The 10465-nt window shown below is 41.6% G+C and overlaps 1 pseudogene; it reads right to left on the bottom strand.

Annotated features, from left to right (window-relative positions):
- Nucleotides 1–8090: 8090 nt before the first annotated feature.
- Nucleotides 8091–10465, bottom strand: LOC134484160 (UPF0488 protein C8orf33 homolog; annotated as a pseudogene).

Genomic DNA, 10465 nt, shown 5'->3' with positions numbered 1-10465 from the left:
ATCCAGCTAAACGGTTGCTTTCTGTACAGCCTAGGTTCTTGGTTACAACCTGTGGGTGCTTCTCAACTGATAGCGGACACTCAAAACCCTTTCCTCTGTTCTCAAAGCTTCTGTCCCTTATGAACTCTTCTTGCTCTCAACCAAGAACTGGTCTGCCCATTTGACTTGAGAAGCCAAGGGCATGGAGATAAACCACACCCAGTCCTCCTTTTTTCTTTATTATTACTGGCGCTTGTGCTTCCTGGTGAAAGGGGTTACTAACTCAAGGCTACTTTCTCAGCCTATAGATAAGTTCGAGTTTCATTTCCTGTTTTTCTCAGTCAACCACACACACACACACACACGCACGCACGCACACACACACACACACACATACACACCTTCTATCTTTTATTTTGTCTGACTTGTTGTTGTTGCTGCTGCTGTTGTTCTCTTGTAGCCAGGATAGCTTAGAGCCCACCATATAGCTGAGGTTGACCATGAACTCCTGATGCTCCTCCTGCCTTCTACCCAGTGCTGAGAGTCGAGGTGTGTTTGAACAATGTCGGCTTTCTTGGGACCCTGAGTTTCTTCTGAGATGCATGGCTTCGATTTCTGTCACTGTTACATCCCAAGTTACACTGTCTGACGATCCTTCTTCTGAGCCTTAGGTAGAATTTTACACTTGAGCAATTCAATAAACTCGGTGTTTATTAAAGTGAACCTCCTCCTTTTTCCATGCCCTGCTCACCTGCTTAAATGCATCTTAACAAATGCCCTGTCTCTTAGTCACCCAATCCACTTCTCTGAACATCTTCCTGGATTGTTCACACTTATCCAGAAAATCTATCCAGTCGCTGCCCCTTGCAATGACTGTTTTCTAGATAAGTCTTGCTCTCCTGTGTTTATATTCCCCCCCAGTTGCCCCACACTTTGGGGCACTAGATTTGATTGAACGTATTTATTTGCGTGTGTGCGAGTGCCCACATGCGTTTTGGCACATTTGTGAAAGTAAGTGGTAAATTTTCTCCTCCCACCACATGGGTTCTTGGAATCAAACTTGGGTGGTCAGGCTCGGCAGCAAGCTCTTTTGCAGCAAGCTCTTTTATCAGCTGAGCCATCTTGTTGGCCCCATCCTGAGGACTTTTAAATCTTAAGCAGAGCCTCACTGAATTGCCCAGTCTGGCCTCAAATTCGGGGTCTTGCCTTAAGATTTTCCCCCCTCCATTTAGACTTTCTTAATTGCTTACCTAAACTCCCAACATTAATCTCCTCAAACTAGCTTTCCTGTTCCCCTCTTTCCCCTTTGGTGTTTGGAGAAGTTTCACTGTGCTGAGCAGGTTGCACAAGAAAGAATTTCCTGTGAGGCTAAGTCTGGCCCTTGACCTTCCTGCTTTAGTCTGTGTAGCATTGATTATATTCTTAGCAACAGGGCTCCTCTCACAGGCAACCAGGTCTACAAGCTCAGATAGTATCTGGTCTTGTCAGAATAACCTCGGGGCTTACTGTAGACCTTCTATCTTTGACCAAATCTTACTGACAGTCTGGGTGCTGTGAAACAAGGATGTTCCCTTTGGAGAGATCAGAACTGGTATGCAACGTTACCCAAATGTGAGCATTTTGGAGATTATCAAACAGACAGACACGTGGCCTGGCCCTTAATTTATGCATTTGGAATTTCCGGGGATTTCTTATCTCTACTGAGTTCTATGACCTGGATGATTTCTGCAATAGAGCTGGGCTAGCTCTAGGCAATCTTCAGTTAGATTTCATTACCTTTCCCACTTGCCCTCCAGAATTGTAGTGTTGCTCAAGAGGTGACTATCATTCTTAGAAGTCCTTTCTGTACTTGTAAAGCACCTAGCCCTGTCATAATCCAGTTTATAGAAAGCATCCTTTAACTGATTTACCTTTTACAGTGGCACCAAACACCCCATTATCTATTTTTGCCTTGGTACAACATCAGAGGCAAATGGGCATTTGACAAAAATTGCTTTGATGTATAAAAAAAAAAAACCACAGAGACAAACTTGAAATTCCCTTGTTGTTCAGAAATTCTCTCTGTTGCCTTACCTCTAAAGAGAGGCACAAAATGAAAACTGTAGAACCACACACACACACACACACACACACACACACACACACACACACACACCCCTAATTACTAAGATTCATTTAAATTCAGATCATGGAAAAAATTGTTGTTTGTTTTAGAGTGGCTGGAACTTTCTATGTAGCCTATGGCTTGAATCCTACATACCTTTCATATAGAAATTTCCCTTGATTTCTGACTGCTGAGGTTACAGAGATGCAACGCCATACCGAGAGAGAGAGAGAGAGCGAGAGAGAGAGAGAGAGAGAGAGAGAGAGAGAGAGAGAGAGAGAGAGAGAGAGAAGGAAAGAGGAGGGAGGGGAAGGATTGGAGGATGGGGGGTGAGAACAGGGAGAGAGGGAGAGAGGATACAATATGTTGGTGGGTGGAAAATAGACCTAGGAAAAATATATAATATACTGTTTTTTTTTTCTTTGAAAGGAAACAAGGTTGAATTTTGGCTTCTAGCTCTAGGGATACAGTCTATCAGGGCAAGAAGGGGTGGCAGTTGGTCACACTTCATCCACACTCAAGAAACAGAGAAGGCTGCTTGACTTTTTTTAAAAATAGAGTTGTTTGTTTGTGGGCATTTTCTTTTGCTGATACAGGGTTTTACAAATGACCGGGCTTAACCTCCTCTGCCCTGACCCTCCCTCTGCCTTCGGTCTGTGCTGGGACACAGCCATATGTGACCTTGTACCCAGATTATGATTTTTAGTAAATATTAGAAATTCAGATGATGCATAACATAATCTTGTTCCTCTTTGGATTAGAGAAGTACGTGTGGGTCTTTTTCTGCTTTTCTTCAGATATATGAATCTTATAATCAGAAATACTGTGCTAGGGGCTGGTAAAATGGCTCATCAGGTAAAGGGGATTGCTATCACGTCTGACTACTTGACATTGGCCTCCAGAATTCATGTGATCTCATACCACATGCAAGCATGCCTTCTCTTTTTCATATATACATACAAGGTAAATAAATAAATGTAAATTAAAACTGTGGTCCAAACGGCTTGGAAAATGACTTAGTCATTAAGAGCGTTGGTTGGTGTTCCGAAGGACTCCGGTGCGATCCCCAGCACCCACACTCCAGGCAGCTCACAACTGCCTGTGATTCCAGCTGTAGGGGATCCAGCACCCTCACTTAGACATACATGCAGGCAAAGCACCAGTGCATGTGAAATAAACATATAAATTAAAACATACAATATAAAGTGTATTAAAAGTCTCTTCCTTGGTCTTGGATGAGGGTGTCACCTGCACACATGTACTGGCATTCATGTGTACACATACAACAAGTAAAAGATGAACTTTGCTCCTTTAAACTCTAGTTTCTCTATAGAATGGCAAAAGCAGTGTAGTGAAAGCGAAGTATAACCTGACCAGGAAGGCTCAGAAGTAAAGTCCGTATGTAACTGTTGCCTGATGAGGTCTAGGTAAAATGTAACCAGTACCTGGCTAGCCTGCCATTTTGTTCTGTTACTAATATTATAAGGAAACTTTCTCCTATGTTGTTTCTGCTGCTACTAGGAAACCTTCCCACGCCCAAGAATTGATTACATATTCTGTTAGGTTCTGTGCCCTTGGAAACCAATCACAATAGAAGTCAGTAGAACTGTTTTGCATAGTTACCCACAATAAGCTTAGACCTGAACCAACCACCCAACAGCACTTCCTGAACCTGAGTATAAGCTTTAATGGCATTTGCTTTTATAAACTGCCCCTTTGCATGGACCTCAATATAAGAGAGACACTTACACCAATATAAGAAACTATGTAGCTGGGAATTTAGCTCAGTGGTAGAGCGCTTGCCTAGGAAGCGCAAGGCCCTGGGTTCGGTCCCCAGCTCCGAAAAAAAGAACCAAAAAAAAAAAAAAAAAAAGAAACTATGTAGAATAAGACTTTCATTTTGAGTAGGAGTTGAATAAAGTTTACGTTCCCAAGACATCCCTGGAAACTGACATCCTACTTGGCAGAAAGAACCAGGTACATAATTGACCTCTGGGTTGGCAAATTAAGACATGAATGTTAGGCAGGGCAAGTCCCCTGCAACAATTGAATATACCAACCTATGGGAGCAAGATAAGTGTACCACAAAGACATGTCCTTAAGGAAATCTCCTAAATCCTGATTGGTGGAAAAACTTGGCACAGATATTTGTGGATTTTATGCTTAAAAACCCTTTAGGATCTTAACTCAATATCACAGTTCAACTCCTGATCCTAAATCCTGGCCCCAACTTATCAGTATGTACTCAGTGAACTATCCCTGTCTGACTGAGAGGAGTGTTTGTGTGGTTTGTGAGGTGACTTCTGGACCCCAACATTGCCAAAGATAACACTCGACTAGTTACAACAAAAGAATAAATATGACTGGAAGGTTTTCAGCCAGATACACAATTCTTTGTAGTTGTAGAGCACAGGACTATGCCAGGAAGACAGAAGTGCTCTCCAGGATGATTTGGGGGTTTTGTTTGTTTTTCTTTTTATGGCTTTTCCAGACAGGATTTCTCTTTGTACTTTTGGCTGTCCTTGAACTCACTCTGTAGTCCAAACTGCACTATACCCTGTTTGAATTGTTTTCTTGATGGAAATACTGGGCAGGGACTTGGCATTCCTGAGAATTATAAGCTAGTTAAATACAAGGTATCTGTGTTGACAGTAATTTAGTAAGACTTCAGTTGACACCATTAGTAGCCAAAAGGAAGCAGTCTTCTGAAGTTGATTAAAACAGAAAGAGTTTTTAAAAATACAAGGATTCAAACTGTTACCTAACTTAAGCCCGGTGATACTGGAAAAGTTTACCTACTGTTACAGTCAAGTGACTCTGTGGCCCCAAGATTTGTGTTGAAATCCTAACTCCCAGAGACGCTATGAAGAAATGGGACTTTTAGGTCTTTATTGGTCCATGAGGGATGAGCCTTCATGAAAGGCACCACGGAGAAGATGTCATGCCCAGTCTGCCACAGATAATTGGTGATGTTTCCATGAATGAAGATGACCTTCACAAGAGCCAAGACCTGCTCCTGCCCAGACTCTGGGACCTCAATAAACAAATGTACGTTGTTTATGCCTCATAATTCATGACATTTTGTATAGTGGCACGAACAGATGAGACATCCACTCTTCTGTGTTACTTCAAATAATGTCACGGTTCAATCCTGAAGGTGTTTGTTTTTCAGATGGGACCCTGTGTTGTAGCCCAGGCTTACCTAGACATCACAATTTACCCCAGGCTAGCCTTCAATTCTTACCCCTGCCTCAGCTTCCCAAGTGCTGACATGTACCAAGATGCCCTGCTGAAATAATAATATTTAGAATTTACTTTGTAGGCAAAGAAACTTTTAATACAATAGGAATATTTGTGTGGTCTGAAGTCACCTTTGCTTTCTCTTTAAAGATTTATTTATTTATTATATATAAGTATACTGTAGCTGTCTTCAGACACACCAGAAGAGGGCATCAGATCACATTACAGATGGTTGTGAGCCACCATGTGGTTGCTGGGAATTGAACTCAGGACCTCAGAAAGAGCAGTCAGTGCTCTTAACCACTGAGCCAATTCTCCAGCCCCTCAAAAGTGTCTTAAAGGAAATATGTTAACTTTCCTTTAGCTGGTCTTATCAACTACATCTTTGCGAAGGCTATAAGGAAAATAAAACAGCAGTTTACAAATTTTAGCAACATCTACAAAGGCTAGAATAGTAATATTTTTGTTACTTTTTTGTTTGTTTATTGGTTTTTGTTTTCAGAGACAAAGATTACCCTATAAAGGAGGTTGTCTGGGAGCTCAAAACAATCCTCCTGCCTCACTCCCTGGCATGCTGCCACTAAAGGTATGAGCCACCACACCCAGCTGGTACCTTCTTCAGAAACTCTAGATGTACTTGACACTAGTTTAAAAGTTAATATCCTATGGCATCAATAATTTGGTATAAAAGACTCATTGCCTCTTATATTACAATTTATTCATTGTACATCTTGGGATGACATTAAGTAAAAACTCTCAGTAAAGTTAAAATATTTGATAATCAATTTTCTTAGTAATATGCGTAAAATAAGTTTATATTTCTATTTAAATTGTACACGATTCTCTCTAAGTTAAAATAAGCTATAATGTAAGCTGCTTACCTGTGCGAATCACCCCATACAACAAGTATGGTAGCAGAAAACACTGGAAGCCGCAGAGTGTTGAGAAGTGCCCAGAAATCTTAAAATAAATTACTGCTTGGCCAGAAAACTGTGACATTTGATCTCTGATTTTAAAAATATGTTGCTTGCCTCTGTGAGAGTGTCAGCCTGGGGATCTAATATCATGCAGTGTCTTGGTCCTTCCACACTCCCACAAAGCTGAAACTTACTCTGGCAAGCTTCAGTACCAGGAATAGTTTGAACAATGGACCAGAGACTTTTGGCCTCATTCAGCATTAGCCCGTAAGTGGCAAACGGTGGTTTGTAACCAGTTAGTATGGAAACCAAAGCCTTAAAAAACACCCTTTTCAGGGGCTGGAGAGATGGCTCAGTGGTTAGGAGCACTGACTGTTCTTCCAGAGGTCCTGAGTTCAAGACCCAGCAACCACATGGTGGCTCACAACCATCTGTAATGGGATCTGATGCCCTCTTCTGGTGTGTCTGAAGACAGCAACAGTGTGCTCACATACATAACATAAATAAATACTTAAAAAAAAAAAACCCTTTTCTTTTCCCTTTGGTGGTAAGTACACATATAGTACGCTTCATGCCTAGATTCAAAGAAATATAAATACACTTTCCACAATCAAAAAAAAGATACCAGGATCTCCTTTAGAAAGAGTGTTTTGGGGGTTGGGGATTTAGCTCAGTGGTAGAGCGCTTGCCTAGGAAGCGCAAGGCCCTGGGTTCGGTCCCCAGCTCCGGGGGGGGGGGGGGGGGGGGGGGAAGAACCAAAGAAAGAGTGTTTTGTTTTGTCATTTTAAAAATGAAAAGTAGAAGGAATTAGAATAATTAAGGAATTAGAATAATTAATGTACTATTTAAAAAATACATATTCAGATATGCTTTTGTATACAGGATTAAGTAAGGCAGCAGGGACTGTTTTCTGAAAGACCTTTTAAAGTAGCGGTAGACAGAAATATTGTGGTCTTGGATTTTGTCTTTATGTAATGTGAACTTTAGGATAATTCTGTCTGACAAACACCAAAATCTTGTATTCAATAGAGTGTTTATACATGTCCAGGCCTGAAACTGCTGCCTGTGGGATTCCATTAGCCTCTTGAAGACTGCCATTAGCTTTTCCATAATGGGTTTTCTGTGGTAGTAAGGTGGCTTCCAACCTCACATAATTGGATTCAGGTGGAGACTGTGTCTCTTTCCTTATAATTGAAGCATGGACTATCTCTTATGACAGAAGGAAATGAAGGAGACCTCAGACAGAATTCTGACATGCAAGGGACATTTATTAACACAGAAATACCAGGGGGCTTTGCCCCTTCTCTCTTTTCTTAACAAAGTTTATCTTTCCAAGTCGTTTGACTTGAGTAGAAGGGTCACACTCGTCAGACCGGTATCCTAGCAACAGAATTCAGCAGCAGCGAGACTGAAAAGCATTTGTAGCAAATTTGCCTTCATTAAACATGTCATCTTGGGCTGGAGAGATGGCTCAGCCGTTAAAGGCTAGGCTCACAACCAAATATAAACATGTCATCTTGCTCACACAAAATATTTCATAATACCTATTATATTGATGAATGAATGCTTTGCTGACTTAAAGGGAGGTCGTTGGAGCTGGAGGAAGCTGTTCTGTTGTTAGAAGGCTTCTGAATACTCATCCAAAGGCTAGCTCTATCTACAGTGTGATGATAAACACTAATTTTTTAAATCTGCATCACATTGACTCTAGTGATGTAAACTCAGTACAACACACCACCTTAGTGTAACGATATTGTTGCTTTAATATGCCTTATGTAGTCAAAGGATTATTTTTATCCTTTTATTTATTTATTTATTTGTTTATTTATTTATTCCTTAAGAAAGACTTATTAAGGCAATATGACAATATATAAAGCACTGAAAACTGGCCAGGGCGCCCTTTCAAAAGTGAGCCCAGTGTGTCCAGAGCTTCTCCACAGTTCCTTATCACCAGCAGCTACTCCGCATCTCTCTTCTGTCAGGAAGGTCATTTCCTTCAAAAGTGCCCACGTGATAGCTTCACACCAGCCAGCCACTTCATGTCCTGAGGAACAAACCAGTCCCACTTCTGCTGAGAGGATTCCTGGAAAGGCCCTGCACTCAAGACAAAGCCTCCTCCCACCCTTGAGGAGGATGACTAGTCCAGCATGTAGGAGACTCTGAAAGAAATTGAACCGAAACTCTTAGTTGGTCAAGACAGGCGTGGTTCCACCTCTTCCTGCAGGTCCAGACCTGCAGACACTTCCACTCTTCTTTCTGGCGGCCTCACCCACCTGGGCCCAATGGGTAGCAGCCTTTAGAGCCCGTAGCCTCCGCCGCTCTGCATCCATCTGAGCCCTGTAGTCCCCAAACAAGGAGCGCATCAGCTTTCTCTTCCCGGGCAAGGGGCCTTTTTCACTGCGCAACGTTCGGATTGGCCCAACAGTCTGCTCTTTGTGCTTTGGGGTGGGTCTCTGCGTCCTGAGGGCCAGCTCCAGCTGTTCCACACACTAGGCCAACTCCGGAGCCAGCTGCCCAGCCTGGGCCTCAGCACCAGGGGGAGCTTCATCTGGGGGTAGGTTTCTCAGAGGGCTTTTCATTTCCATTTGCCCCAGAGACCCTGTTCGGGGTTTTCTTCTTCTTTTGCCTCATCGATACTGTGTTCCCTACGGGACATGTTCTCTTTTTATTTTATTTATTTATTTTTTGAGACACTGTCTTACTATTTAGTCCAGGCTGGCCTGAAATTTTCTATGTTGACGAGGATCGCCTCAAATTCAGAAATTTGGCTGCCTCTGCCTTCTAAAGGCTAAGATTAAAGGTATGTGCTACCATGCCTGGCCAAAAATAAAATGTTAAAACTAACAAAATTATCTATTAATATAAAAATATCCAACCCATATTTAAAGTTCTCATATTATGTCACCTTTTGATCTAACAAAACCAAAATACAAGACCCTACAGGTGTTTCTTGTTTTTATTCTTTGGCTCTCTCTCTCTCTTTCTCTCTCTCTTTCTCTCTCTCTCTCTTTCTCTCTCTCTCTGTCGCTCTGTCGCTCTGTCGCTCTCTCGCTCTCACTCTTGCTCTTACTCTCTCTTGCCCTTTTTTGTTTTGTCCTATGTTTCCATTTTATTTTACTACTTTTTAAAGATGTCTGTTTGTCCTTTTACAAGAGGAAAAAAAGGGCGTGGATCTGGATACACAAGGATGTGATCTGAGACTCCTGGGATCTGGAGAGAATTTGAGGAGGGGAAAATGTAATCAGAATATATTATGTGTCGGTCCCCAGTCACAGAAAAAAAAAAAAAAAAAACAAAAAAAACCCCCAAAAAACAAAATATATTATGTGAAAGAAGTCTATTTCGAATTTAAAAAATTAAAAAACAGTCTGTAAACGTCCTGTTAAATCCCTTGAGTCTCTTCTGTACTTTAAGCACACGGACTGTCTAGGCTGGCATCCTGGTGACTGTCTAGGCTGGCACCCTGGTGCTCTGCTGAGTGCCTGATGTGGTTTGATTCCTTTTTGCTTTTATTGTAAATAACCTCTGCAATGTTGTCATTGTTTAAAGGTTTTTAAACACCCATTGTTAACAACTGGCTGCATCTATAATCTTAACCAGGATGGCAAAACAGTTGGGATGATCTCTTAGTTCTCCAGGAACTGCCACACCTCTGACAAGCAGATGGTTTTCTTTACAAAATGTGGGCCTCAGAGATAAAGAGCAAGAGGATCCAAGTTCAATTCCCAGCATCTTCACGGTGGCTGACAACTGGCTAACTCCACTTCCGAGGGAATCTGATGGTGTCTCTTGGCCTGTCTGCCTACCACACATATGAGGCACAGACCAACATGCAGGTTGAACACCCATAAACATAAAGAAAAATAAATAAGTCTCAAAAACAACTTTAAAGATAAACAAAATATTTTTGTTTTACTCATTTATTTTGTGTTTGAGTCGGGTCTCTCTTTCCACCATATGTGTCCCAGAAATTGAACTCAGGTCATTAGGGTTGGCCAATGTTTCCTCTTAAATGATACTGATGGTTTTTGAAAGTTATAATAAATATTCTTTCCTTTGGGACTACAATTTGGAGGGAATCTTCTGACCTTGTGTCTTCAGAACTCTGACTGACCCATCAATGTGGCTGTTTTATGCTGTATTTTCATTTTGTTGTCCTTGCGACTTGCCTTGTGCTTGGGCGACGTGACAATCTGCGAATATTTATTTATTTGCTCCTTTTTTT

This window comes from Rattus norvegicus, chromosome 1 (assembly GCF_036323735.1).
Source record: "Rattus norvegicus strain BN/NHsdMcwi chromosome 1, GRCr8, whole genome shotgun sequence".
NCBI classification, from domain to species: Eukaryota; Metazoa; Chordata; class Mammalia; order Rodentia; family Muridae; genus Rattus; species Rattus norvegicus.
This window is presented reverse-complemented; position numbering and strand designations above follow the sequence as displayed.